This window comes from Chroicocephalus ridibundus, chromosome 4 (assembly GCF_963924245.1).
Source record: "Chroicocephalus ridibundus chromosome 4, bChrRid1.1, whole genome shotgun sequence".
NCBI lineage: Eukaryota > Metazoa > Chordata > Aves > Charadriiformes > Laridae > Chroicocephalus > Chroicocephalus ridibundus.
The window spans coordinates 42,752,131-42,765,006 of NC_086287.1; the positions used below are offsets into that span (position 1 = coordinate 42,752,131).

The 12,876-nt window shown below is 42.0% G+C and overlaps 1 protein-coding gene across 7 annotated transcripts in view; it reads left to right on the forward strand.

Moving 5' to 3' along the window:
* Window positions 1-12,876, forward strand: part of RGS6 (regulator of G protein signaling 6) — a 292,576-nt gene that overhangs the window by 129,128 nt on the left and 150,572 nt on the right. The window contains exon 1 of one of the 7 annotated variants that reach the window (XM_063331465.1): window positions 10,607-10,711. The exons of the other annotated variants lie outside the window; for them this stretch is intronic. The gene's annotated coding sequence lies outside the window, so the exon portion shown is untranslated. Of the gene's footprint in view, window positions 1-10,606; window positions 10,712-12,876 lie in introns of those variants that run through there. 7 annotated transcript variants of the gene reach the window in all.

Sequence of the window (12,876 nt, forward strand, 5' to 3'; positions counted from 1 at the left end):
GAGCCACAGTAAAAAGACAGACACTTAGACTGATGTGTTGCCACAGGTAGCTAATGGTGCCCTTGGTGGTGTATATATATTCTACTGCATATGCTGGGCCCATGGCAGCAGCCATTGGAAACTCACCAGGGGGGATACTCTTCCAACAATCTGAAATAGGTGCCAAATAGTAGACTGACACGGGGGGAGATTTTTAGAAGACTGTGTGGTTTCAGGTCATGTCTTTAGCATTTCGGCAAGCAGCAGACAGGACTTTATCAGGTCAAGTACTTCCCTTGCCATAACCCAGAAACAAAATAATAATGAGGAGAGAGATCCGTCTTCCCCTTCACATGAATCCTTGCCCACCCCTCCCCAAAAGAAAAGGTTACTGAACAAACAGGTGATTCAGCAAAAGAGAGAGGAATCTCCTGCCATCTTTCCATGTACCTGTATTCATGCAAATGCACTTGCAGAGGAGATGGAGGTTTATAGAGACATAAAGTGAAAGCTATAGAACAACCTTTATTAGTAGAGTATGAAGTTGAAACATCTGGGATAGGTAACATTAGAGCCGTGGCTCAAGGGTGCCTGGGAGATGATGTCTATGAAATTAGCTAGATTTTTGAAGGATGTTGACGTCATGCTATTCCTTGAAAACAAATCACATCTTGCTTCAGGTTTTAGCGAAGATAGCAGTCTACGCGTAAAGCCAGCGCGTGGCCCTGCTGAAGCAGAAGATAACATAGTATATTCTGTTATATTGAGTGGGAATACGTGCCTTGGTTTTGAAGAGCATGGCCTGATCCATACATGGCAGTTCCATCGTGCAGAGGGATTAAAGGGATGTCAGACTGCAAAGGCTACAACTGGAAGTTGTAAATTCAGCGTGGGGGAGAGACTGGGCTGTCGGATTACATCCGCAGCGTCCAAAGGATTTTCTGTCCTCTTCAAATACCAACAGGAGTCAGAGAATGGAGGAATCCCGCAGTGATGGTTTAACCTCCTGCCTCAGTTCTTTTGTTTCAGGCTTAATGAAACATTTTAAATTAGTCACTAACAAACGAAGTAACAAAGACCAACATGAGGCTTACAGACGCACAAATCAGTTTGCATGTAACCCTGATGATAAGGAAACAATAATTAACGTCTGCTATAAATAAGAATGGTTTGGTTTCAGGAGACTGCAAGAAATTACATGCTTGAAGACAGCTCTGAGCCAAGCGTCAGATTTGGTGGGTGATTTCTCACCCTTCTTACCATAACACAGGAGGAAGAACGAGGGAAAAGTCCACCTTAGGGGCAAAGTCTGGCACCTAGCAATGCTCAGAGTCCCACCTTAATGATAGCTTTTATACATGTATATGAATAAAAATACCATTGTCATTTACCCCAATTCACAGAAACCTCCTGTCCCTGTTTCAGCAGTTAGCTCGTAAATTCAGCCTGTCTGCCCCAGGAGCATGAAGCTGGCTCCCGCAGTCAGAGGGGGAATTGCCGCGGTGTCCACATGTGTATGGCTGGCTACGTGGGGACAGGTGTACGTCTGCATGTAAAGAAACTAGAGGGCATAAAGGAGAGAAATGGATCTAGCAGTGGTCTCGGTTTTCAGGTGCTGGAGAGACACATCATCTTCCCTGGGGAAACACAGCAGGGATCAGCCTTGCGTGAGGTGCCTCCCAGACAGAGAGGGGCAAAGGGAGGATGAGGCCAGGTCTACTCTTTTGGGCTGCAGAAGCTTTTAGCTTCAGCATGGGGTTGCTGTACCTCTGGAGATGAAGGCTGAGGGCTTTCTTTGCAGCTTTTTGCACAGTTACGATTTGTCTAATAACTCTGTATGTTGTCTGTAACATCAAATCTTTTCTGCTTCCCTATCTTCACCGTTCACTAAATATAGATCTCCTTTCCTTTAAACAAAAGATTGGCCTCTGTAAGCCTAATACAATGATTTGTGTAATGAGTTTATTTAAATTCCTCCCATGCTTTATGAAGTTGCTTCTTTATCTTTACACTGTAGTTTGGGTTTTATATTTTAATATATCGAGTGAGAAACTGAATGGGAGAAAAAAATTCCTGTAGCTTGTTATCTGCAAAGCCTTTTGAAGGGCAGAAGCCACATTTAAAGAACAATGTTTAAAATAACGCAGTCTTGCTAAACGTGTTGTAAGGGTCAGCTTAGAAAAATCTCATCTGAATTGTTATGCCTACATAATCACTGATTCTAGAGCTATAGAAAAGCAAAAGTCCTAAATAAGAAGTATGAATGGAAGCAAAATCTCTTGTGCCTCACATTTTGACAGTTCACATAAGTAACGTGGCTTTTTTGGTCCCCTCGCCTGTAGTTATCTTCCAGGCAAAGCTCTGGGCTTTTCGTTGAGATTGTAACTGCAATGAAGAAATAGTCTTTGGAGACTAGTATTTTGGTTTATAGGTTGAATTATTGCTATAAGTAATAAGTGATGTTTATGAAAGGGAAATTCCACTGAGCATGTCTGTCATTTAGGTTAATGTCCACAGATATTTTGTAACAGAAATTTTCCTTTCTCCTTGAATATTTCAAACCCAGAAGCCACACCTGACTGCTAAATAGGTGTAACACAACAGAACCACAGCAGTTCAGTAAGTTATTTGCTAAGCATTTCCTTGTACATTTTTATAATTAAAATGTATTTTTACCAGCTTTGAAGGGGAAATGGGTATAGCGAGGTGGTTTTTTTTCTGAGCTGCCAGACTTGGAAACTATTGGCATATGGCTGTTGGTCAGAAGGTTTGCTTTGTGCTAGCAAACGTCATGCTAATTACTGTGTTAGGACTGTGTGATCAGCGTAGATCGGGCTTATTATTTTCAAGAAGGCACAAGAGTATTTGTTGCTTTTTCTGGTTTCTGTGGTGGATGGATTGGAAGAGAGGGGGATACAGGTGGGGGGACAGCCCTGTGCTACCAGGAGGCTTGGGCAGTGGAGATTTTTGAAAAATTCTATTCAGATGTCCTTGTGTTGTGTATCAACCTGTGATGCTCTTGCTTACTGAAGAGGCTCTTACTTGACGAGGATACCTAGCCTGCTCAGGGAAAGGAAGGGAAAGTGCAGTGAGGGCAGGAAATACTTAAAGCAAGAAATATTTGCAAAACTTGGTTTAATTTAAAACTAAGATCAGTAAGAAGGGACTTCCTGAAATCAAATTATGCCAGGTGCAGAGTGGTGACATTCCTGTTGTGTAAAATGCTTCCTTTATAATAAATTGTAGAGAAAATTTGACTGGGTTGAATCACTTGAGAGTACTCACTCAGCGTGTGTACTTCAGCAGTGGGATCTGACTGCATCTTTTGGTGCTGTCAGACCTCACTTTGGGAAAGGAGATAACCCAAGTTACCACAAGCCAACTCCTGTTCCTCTGGAGACATTGTACCCTCTGTAAGCAGGGATTCTTTTTATTTCTCCATTCCCTGCCAAAGGTACAGATACTTTTAAACAACCCATCTCATACCATGGCCAGAAGTAGGCAGAGACCTGGTGGACTCTTCTTGCTCTAGGATTTGGATGAGGGCAAGGGAAGAGAAAGGAGGGAGGGCAGAGAGAGAGCGTTAGTGTTACTCTGTTCATAAGAATATCATTGAACTGCCCATCCGAACTTTCCTGAGGAGGGCCGGTGCTGACTACGAGCCTTGGAGTCATGCTTTTCAACAGTCTTACCCAGCTAAATCAGTTTGCCCACAGTAACTGCAGAGAGACCACAGGACAGGAAGTTCTCGGGCCATAAAGAAGGGTTGTCATCCACTTTGTTGTATCTGTCCATCAATCTGTGTGTGGCAGCACTACCCAGATCAGTCCCAATATATGTCTTTAAATTGAATGTAAGAAGATCAGGAGCTTCTGTATTTTCCAGATATGTCATTAGTTTGACTAAAAAGTAGTTGGGCATGATGATGGCTATGATTATTTCTTACAGGCACAAACATGAGTGCTGTCTTACAGATATGCAACAAGGAAAAGGATGAGTCCCTCAGGCATACTGAAGCCGGAGTTGTGGCAGCTGAAGTTGGCAGGACTCTTTAACCCAAGTTCCCTTTCTCAGTCTCTGCCCCACCAGACTCTGGCTAATGCTGGAGGAGCTTATGCTCTGGGACTGCTGGAGGGCACTGCAACTGCTGGGCTTTTCCCAGCCGCTCAGAAATGCCTGTGGAGCTGGAGTCTGCTGCCTCCTGGAGTCTTCCAAATCCGTGAGACCCAGGTGATCACCAACAATACCTGGTAGCACTGGTAGTACAGGGAGACAAAGGTGACTGTGCCAGACTCGTACTACTTGGGCTTTCAGTGGTAGCTGGCTAGTGCCTGTCACAGCTCATACCCATTTCTTACTGTCTAAACAACAGAAATACGCCGGTGATGTGGCATATTACTTGAGAGTATTTCTCCTGCCTTCCCATGAGAGATTGCCATAAAAGAAGTACCAAGCTTGAAGCCCACCGTGGCCAGCCTGTGTTCAGCAGCTTGACAAGTTCACATTTTTCTGAGGACAGTAGTGACTAAACATTTCAAAACCCCAAACACTCTCCTTTGTGCTGTTTCTTCTTGCTCAGACGAGCCTTCTAAAAAACGGAGTCCAAGAATTGCAGGGGTAGGCTGACAAAAACCAAAGCTCTTGTGGGAGGTGGTGCCACCTGCGTACAATCTGCTCCCGTGGTGACTGCAGAGCACGGCTGTGATTGCCATCCCCATGGCTGGGGCAGTGAGAGCAGGAGTGCTGACTTGAGTCAGGACTGTGTCATGGGCGCTTGCTGGTGTTTGTGTCGGTGGTCCCACAAGACACTTGAACTACATCTAGTATTTCTGCCTGTGCACACAGTCAGGTTTTTATCTACTTACTCATACATGTGAATAAACTATATATGAGCACACCAGCCATTGGAGGGTGGTTCAGCTATGTCACGTAGTTTGAAAGGCAAATTTATTCAGCATGGAACAGATTTTCTGCTTACTGAAGGAAGGTAAATTCCTTGATACTGCACCTCTCACTTATATGTACAGTAGCCATGTCCTGAGGTCTCAAGTATGACGTATTGAATCCTGGTTTGTGTTTATGTAAGGAAGCTGATGACAGTCGGGTGGGTGTATAGATTTACATGTTTGAACTGAAACCTGAAAGCAACTGAATTTTACCAAGGTGTTGTGGATTGGAGGGCTGTACCATCGTGACCACTCGTTATTTAGTTATCAAGCTGTGGATGTCATGGCCTTCTTAACTCAGACCTTGTCCACCCAAAGTGGTCATTCGTAGAGTGAACATCTTTAAAACTACCTAGGCTTGTCTTGGCATCAAACTCACAGAGCATCAGAGTGATCAGATGATGGCACTGAGAAAAGGCCAACATGACCAAGTCCAGGGCAGGCTGCTGCGTTCAGATTTGGAATTTCTTGAATCCCAAGATTTAAAGAAAATGCAGATGAAAGGAGACAGGGGACCGCAGAGCAAAGCTGAGGAGAGTTGCTGGAAGATGTTTGCATGGATCCTGACAAGGCAAACTTGCTGAGTCTGGTGGAATTCTGCATGAGAGGGCTACCATAAGAGTCTTCTGGCTAACTTCATCTTATGTTTGGGAAACACTAATGTAACAAATGGCTGGGAACAACAATTCACTATTTTTATTTTTGTTCTTTTATTTTTTAAATGCCTTCACAGGAGAAAAAACATTTGCAGTTTTGATCCAAACATTGACTTGATAATTTCAAAGCATTGTTTACTTATGTTTGGTAGCAAAAGGGAGAATCATTTAACAGCCTTGTATTTTCTGGTGTTTGACTTTAACTGTGAATGTTTTCTTTCTTTAGTTTTATTTCTGTGGAAACCTTTTTCTGGAAATCAGAGAAAGTTTAAAAAGTTGTTTTAGCCAACTATTTGATAGGTGTCTTTCTTTTTGGTCTGCTATAAGGGATTTAATTATGTAAAATCAGAATATTAATTCTAAAATATAATATCACAGAAACCTTATGTGATAATCTTCCTCATCTTCACTATTGCATTTTTACAAAGATAATGCAAGTTGTTTCAAGTAACAGGAAAGCACTGAAATATATCCAAGCATATTATGTTTAAATGGCAGTATTTTCTCTCTCTTGTATATACCTGGTTATGTTTCGGTCATTTTTGTTTTGAGTTTTCTTTGACCCCTCAGGATTTTGCCTGAAGTGCCTTAGTGTCCATAGTTGCATTAAAAGAGATATAAACACAGATCTAGTAACTTCTCCCTCTGATGATACACTTGCGTTCTGTGAAGTAATGTGCTTTTCCACCAAACACACCGAAATGTAATATTGTGTAAGAAGGGATAATAATATTTTAGCAGCTGAGAGTATATAAGAAATTAAACTGTTGTGAGAACAGTTATTCTTCAGTCAGACACCCCTTCTTTGTATCAAAATATCAGAATTTTTCTAATTCTGGAAGTTTAAAATCGACAAATCCTTGCTCAGCATTCATAGTGGCTCACTTAGCTCTGTCTCACAGATGATTAGGGGTATTAGATGGTTTCTGTAACGTGTCAGTCACTGGAGTAACTGAGAGAATCGTAAGGATTAGCAGCACACCCAATCCCCAGAAAGGGAAGCCAGAAAAAAGCTCTTATCTGAGCCTGCTTCATACAGACATACAGTAACCACCTCTGTTTTGTGTCAAGGAGGTAAATAGCTATCTATTCTTCAAGAATTGTCATGATGATTCAAAATATCACAGGAAAAAAACCTTCAAAACAGGTCCCTTTCTTCAGCACGGTAAAACAGGATTTCTGGGTGGCTGGGTAGCTGGAATGCACGTATCGGGCACCTCATTTAAATAAGCAAACGAAGCACTGTCAAGAAATAACTCAAAGGTTTAAACTTTAATTCTATAATTATCAGCTTCCTTTTAATTAAACAGTTGAGGATTCAGAAAATAGAAAACCAGATGATAAGCATGACAGAGGAACCTGAGCAAAAATTTCCTGCCTCAGAAGGTGGAAAGCCGGATGAGGCAGTGGGATTAACCAGGTACCCAGCCCCTGGTCTGCGGAATCACACCAGAAATACAGTAACGAACACCAAATGAGTTTTGCAGAAAGTCTGTGTAACTGAGCGTGGTGTCAAACTTACTATGAATGCAATGATAGTCCTTTAACAGAAGGAGCACTGGAGATGGGGTAGAGCAGCAGCCAGAGTAAGGACCCTGGGTAAAGACTCATCCCTGGCGCTTACATTCCTGGTCAGTGGAGTACTGGGCAGGGACATCACAACTCAGACCCCAGCTGCTGAGTCCCAGGCATTCACAGCCACAGGTGTTCGCGCTCATATCCAAACTTTACCTCTGGAGGAATTTAAGGATGGAGAGGTGCAGGCAGAGCTCAGGAAGAGTGCAGTCACTCTCCGCAGTGTGAGTCCATGGGGCTTGGCGTGATGGAAGAGATCCTGGCGATGGGTGGTGGAACCAGCCAAGGGGTGGCTCCTTCCTCAGTGGATGCTCAGGTTGTGTTTTGTGTTTGTTTCCTTTATGGCCTTGTCTTTCCAGACTCATACCTAGAAATATGATCTGAGTTAATCTCTGTATTTTTGTACTGTTAAGCCTGTCAAGTCCTGGAGGGGCCTGTGGAGGCAGGAGACAGCAGAGAAGGGCAGGTGCAGGGTTACCACACCAGCAGAGCCACCACATGAAGGAGGGAGAACAGTGCTGTGTGTGATGAAGCCATTGCGGGCACCCCAGAGGGCTGGGTGCTGGGGGACCCCTGCTGGTCTGTGCTGCCTTCAGGGGGATGCTCTGGGGACGGTGCTCCTGAGGGGGTGGAACTGAGGTCCCCACCCCAGGTTGCAGAACCAAGGCCACAGCTTCTCCTCAAGCAATGCCAACTGTGGAGCATAGCAATGTACTGTGCCATTTTGAAGTCCAACTTGTGCAATCCTCCCTGCCGCCCCTCCCCCCATTTAAAAAAAACAAACATCAGCAGTTCTGCTCAGTGGTAAGCGCTGTGTGAAATCAGACAGCAGCAGAAGACGTGCTGCTGAATTCTCAGCCCTTTATTAAGGAGATACATCGCTCACAGAGTGTTGCAAGTTACCTGAGAGCAATAATATCATAGAGCAAGCTTAAACCAAAACAGATTAAATTAAGCAAATCGGTTTCTATTCTTGCATGTAAAGCTACGGTCAGTGTTACAAAGGGGAAATCTTAAACAGTAAATGGAAATTCTAGGTAATTCTGAAAGATGGTCCCCCCAGCTACTCCAATAGATGAACTGGTTGGGGATTGGGAAGCTTCTGTTTTCTGCTCCAGGGCTGCTTTGTCCTTCTGACTTCTCTCAGGGCAAATCCATCCTCCCTACATTTATTAAAGATAGAAATCGTTTCCTCACTCTTACTTGTGTTTCTTCTGCACTAATTTTCTGAATCGTTTAAATTACATAAATGCAGCTTTAGTAGCACTAACAACTTTTACCATGTGTGGCTCTTTGCTCTTCCAGTTCCTGTTCCTTCTCTTTCACGATGAGTTTGTTTGGGGACGTTAGAGCATCTTTCAGATAACTGCTATACTTTCTACATACTGTACATATATACTATATACTTTTATGAAGTATTTTCTGTACATGTCTTCCCAGCACCTAATCAAACTTTTAACTTGCCTTCAGCTCTTTATAGTGAACGCATAAAAATTAGTAATAATATAGATGACATTCTTGGTGTTTATATGATTTGCAAAAAAATACGTCTTCCCTCACCCTCCCACTTACAGTTTTTCTATTATCACAGGGATTAATATAGTCCCATGGTTGCCTGACTGTCCTGTATTACACTTGTGTATAACACTCGAGTCAATTAAAGTGTCACTTTTTTCATTGCTATTAATTAAATTTATAGCATAATCATTAGCAGTTGTTTTTGTGGTTGTTTTCATTATTAATTATGTTGATAAAAAATTCCAGTGGTAACAATTTCCACCAAGAATTCCTAGGTTTAAGCATCAGTAGAAGGAAGAAATATTTACTTGAACATAAAAGTGTTTTACTACCAGTTTGGAGATTTTAATGCTTGGATGGTGGTTCAGGAGTCAATCATTTCATTCAGTTTATGACTTTGGTTTATATCGTAATTTTCATTACTTAAGGAAAGTAATCATGCCAATTGCCTCAAAATGAATCTATATTTATGTCCGCTTGCAATACATTCATTTGTAGCTGGTAAGCAATTAAAATGTTTTTAGGCAGATGCTTTCAAATGCAATAATATTATAATATAACAATATTATAATATATATAAAAAATAATGTTATAAATAATAACAAATAATGGCAAAACCTCTGCTTCCCGCCCTCCTTGCAAAGCATTCTTTAAAGAGGGGCACACCTTCATCCTTATAAAATGCATATATATCCCTTGGTGGGAGGGTCGCATGTGTGTATGTATATGTGCTTGCTCATCACTTACGCTAAGCTGGGAAGTACATGGTACGTTTGAGCGGATCTCTTGCAAGGGCAACCAATTCGTTCACATCCCTTCGCTGTCCCTGTTGTTTCATAGTTTAGCACAACTGCAAAGTGTGCTCCAAACTCAAGAAATTATGAGGGAGCTCCATTTTTCTCTTTCTTCTAGCAGGGCAATCACACAATTAGCAATATTATGTGTATGTGTAAATATTGTACTGGTCTGGAGTTACCTTTTTTTGCTTAGCAGACAGTTCAGGAGACAGGTTACCAGCATAGCTGATAGTCATTTCCATGGTATAAATCCAGGTCATTTCCACGGTAGTTACTGTTTATGTTATTTGTCGAGTGCCAATAATAACCATTGGTTCAGCAGCCTTTTAAGGCAAAGTGTAATTTCTGAGAACGGCAGCACTCTTGAAAAATATTTTTACAGCTTCCTAACAAGTTGCACCCTTTTTGTGAGGTATCTACCAACGTTCACACCGTCATTCTAATGAGGCCATTTTCCAAAAAACCCCTTTTTGGGAGCTGGCCTGGCCTTACCTTGGCTGTTTGCCACTTCAGGACACCCTTTGGCTAGACAATTCTCAGTTTTGTGGGAACACCCTCCTCCAGTGCTTAACTACCCCCAGGGTGGAAAAATACAGTAACCGGCCAGAGCATTGTTGTGGTCCTAAAGACACTATAGCAGAGTCGTACCAGTTATTGACGTAGCAGTTCCCATCTGTCATGGAAGGGTAATTAAATTTTGTAAACACACCAATGTCAGATGGAAAAGTACACAGTGGATCCAAGCCCTGTGTCCTTGTTGGGAAGATAGGTACTTGGTAAAGTGCTGTGTGATGTTTGAGGTTACCATGAGGGATCTCATTCCTAGTTTAAATTTGAAACAAATTAGTAGTGGAGCAGTATGTGCTTCCTTATACTACTGGAAAGTTGTACATCCAGAAGTGTTAAGTAACAGAGTAAGAAAATGCTGGTGTCGGTGCCTTTAAATGCTGTCACCTTCTGTGGCAGAGGAATTAGGTTAAATTTAACCTGCCCTCCAGTCATAGAAAAACAAAACATTATTAATTAGCTCTTTGAATTTCAAGAGGTGAAAACAGGTGTCCTCTGGTAATTTAATATTGTTTTGTACCTTTCAGGATTGCATTTTAGACGTTTTAAAGGTAGAGGTGGTTGTCTGCCCAGTTTAAAATTATCTGTACTTTGTGGTTCTTGGTTGGCTACTTATAGACATCATCTTTAGGAAAGCTCCCGGAAGGCAACTGCTCAGGTGAAATCACTGCAGGTAGGTGAGGCTGCCCTGTTTCTGGGTGGTGTTAAGGTTGGGTATTTACTCCCCTCCGCTCATTGCCCTTACCTTTGCTAGGCAGGCTCTGTGCACAAGCTGCTGTTCTGAGCTGCATCTCCTGGGATCTCAATAGTCTAGAGGGATGTGCAGGTGAGAAAATAGTAGTCTTCTCAGTTCAAGAATTGACTTTCGAGCGTCTGTATTTTGTAATTGTAGCTAATATTTTGAAACTGTAGCTTATTAAAGCTAAAAAGAGTTTTAACAAACAAGAGATAAATCTTAGCAAAGGCTGCCTGCAAGTAAGTATGTGAGAAAGGACTAGAGAATGTTCCTGTGAGAAAGGACTAGAGAATGTTCCTGTTACTGTATGTTGAATTTAATATTCAGGAATGTAATCTTCTCTGTAAAAAGCTTTTGACTTGCCAGGAAATATATTTGCAAAGCAGCAAAATAGAATCCATTTAATTTGGTAATATGTAAGTGGTGCTATCTCATATGTATGTATAGTATTATATGAAGCATAAAATAGATATATTCTACATTATGAATGCTATAAAATTTTTTATTCATATAATAGTCTTTTGAAATGAGAGAGATGTTGCATGTGACAAAGCGCAGGACAAACTATGGAGAGGAGATGAAAGGAGAAAGAAGGCGGCTGTAGAACTAAGTCAATATTAGTACAAGTGTCTTGCAATTCAGAGAGTAGCACAGTTGTCAGTGTCTGAAATGATGAGCTTTTTTAGAGTGAGGCTGAACTTCCCTTGGCCAGAAAGCCAGCTGTTGGAAATGGGGGATGTCTTAGAGTTTTTTGCCTTTCAAATCAAGAGACAGCGGTGACTATTGAGTGTCACTGGTGGGATAAATATAACTGCACTTTTGTGGTAGTAAAATGTATGAATATAATCACTGACTTGAGTAGTTCTGAGTTAAAACGCAATAATTGTACACGTGAATCTTGGCTCCTTTGAGCCCCTGGTTTTTCCAGACAGCCTGGATTAGGACATCTCCTTGCAGCTTTATTTATAACTAAGTACAAGCGAGATAATTGAAATGCCTGACAAGCAAGAGAATGGGGGACATACCTCACAGCTAAGGCTCGTTATAAGTGACACTAGCTCTCCTTTTGGATCTAAATTACATACAGGCCATATAAATCTACTTTTATCCAGCTATTACAATATCCCATTACAAATCACAGAAGCACAGACCTTTTGGATTTGCTGCTTTTGGATTCATCCAGTGTCCTTCCAAATTAAGCCAGAACCTACTATTTTTTTCCCCTCCCCAAACCTACATCAGTGCTTGATGTAATAAGTTATGGCCTCGTGTTTCTGGTCTAAAAATACAAGAGGGTTCTACTTTTCTTTCCCCATATAAACATTAGGAGAATGAACTTCTCACTTTATGGTTCCTAACCCCCTGAGTTCATCCTTTGTCTCCAGGCGAATCAGGGAGTTGTGCAAGTAACACCTGTGACAAATTTTCTGGGTTTGCATCCATGCAAAAAACCCTTCTTTTTCTCCTGTTTCCTTTATTTTGCTGGGGGTGGAGGGGGATATAACCCATTTCAGTTTATGAAATCCAGCTGCCTGCGATGTGGCCTTGAGAGTATTTTCACTAGACCGTGTTCGCTCCCCTTTAAACTACCCTCACTGCTGACAACAGGTGTCGGCAGCAGAGTATCTTTGAGGAGGAACAGGGCTGGAGGGAATTACAGATTTTTTGATAGAAATTGCATTAGGGAAGCCAGCAAATACTTTTGCCCTGATATGAAGTCTATGCAAGCTAATGTTTCTGGTGCCCATGTCTCAAGGAGGACATGGTGGAATTCGAGAACATACAGAGGAAAGGGCAACTGAGATCATCAAGGACATAAAGCAGCCATTTTATGAGGAGGTGCTGAGATAACTGAGATTCCTCAGTTTGGAGAGAAGGCTGAAGGAGGGCTGATCATGTTTTACAGAGTCATGAAGGCAGTGGATAAAGTGGGTGCGAAGTTCCTATTGGTCTGACTCGGTGGAGGGTTCCTCTGACTCCATGCACTCATTTCACATGGCTCTGCTGCCTTTATCACTCTGTGGAGTATCTGTGGAGTGCTCGCACCTGCAGGAGGAATAGATACAGATGCACTCTTGTGGAAAGAGTGTGTGAAACTTTGC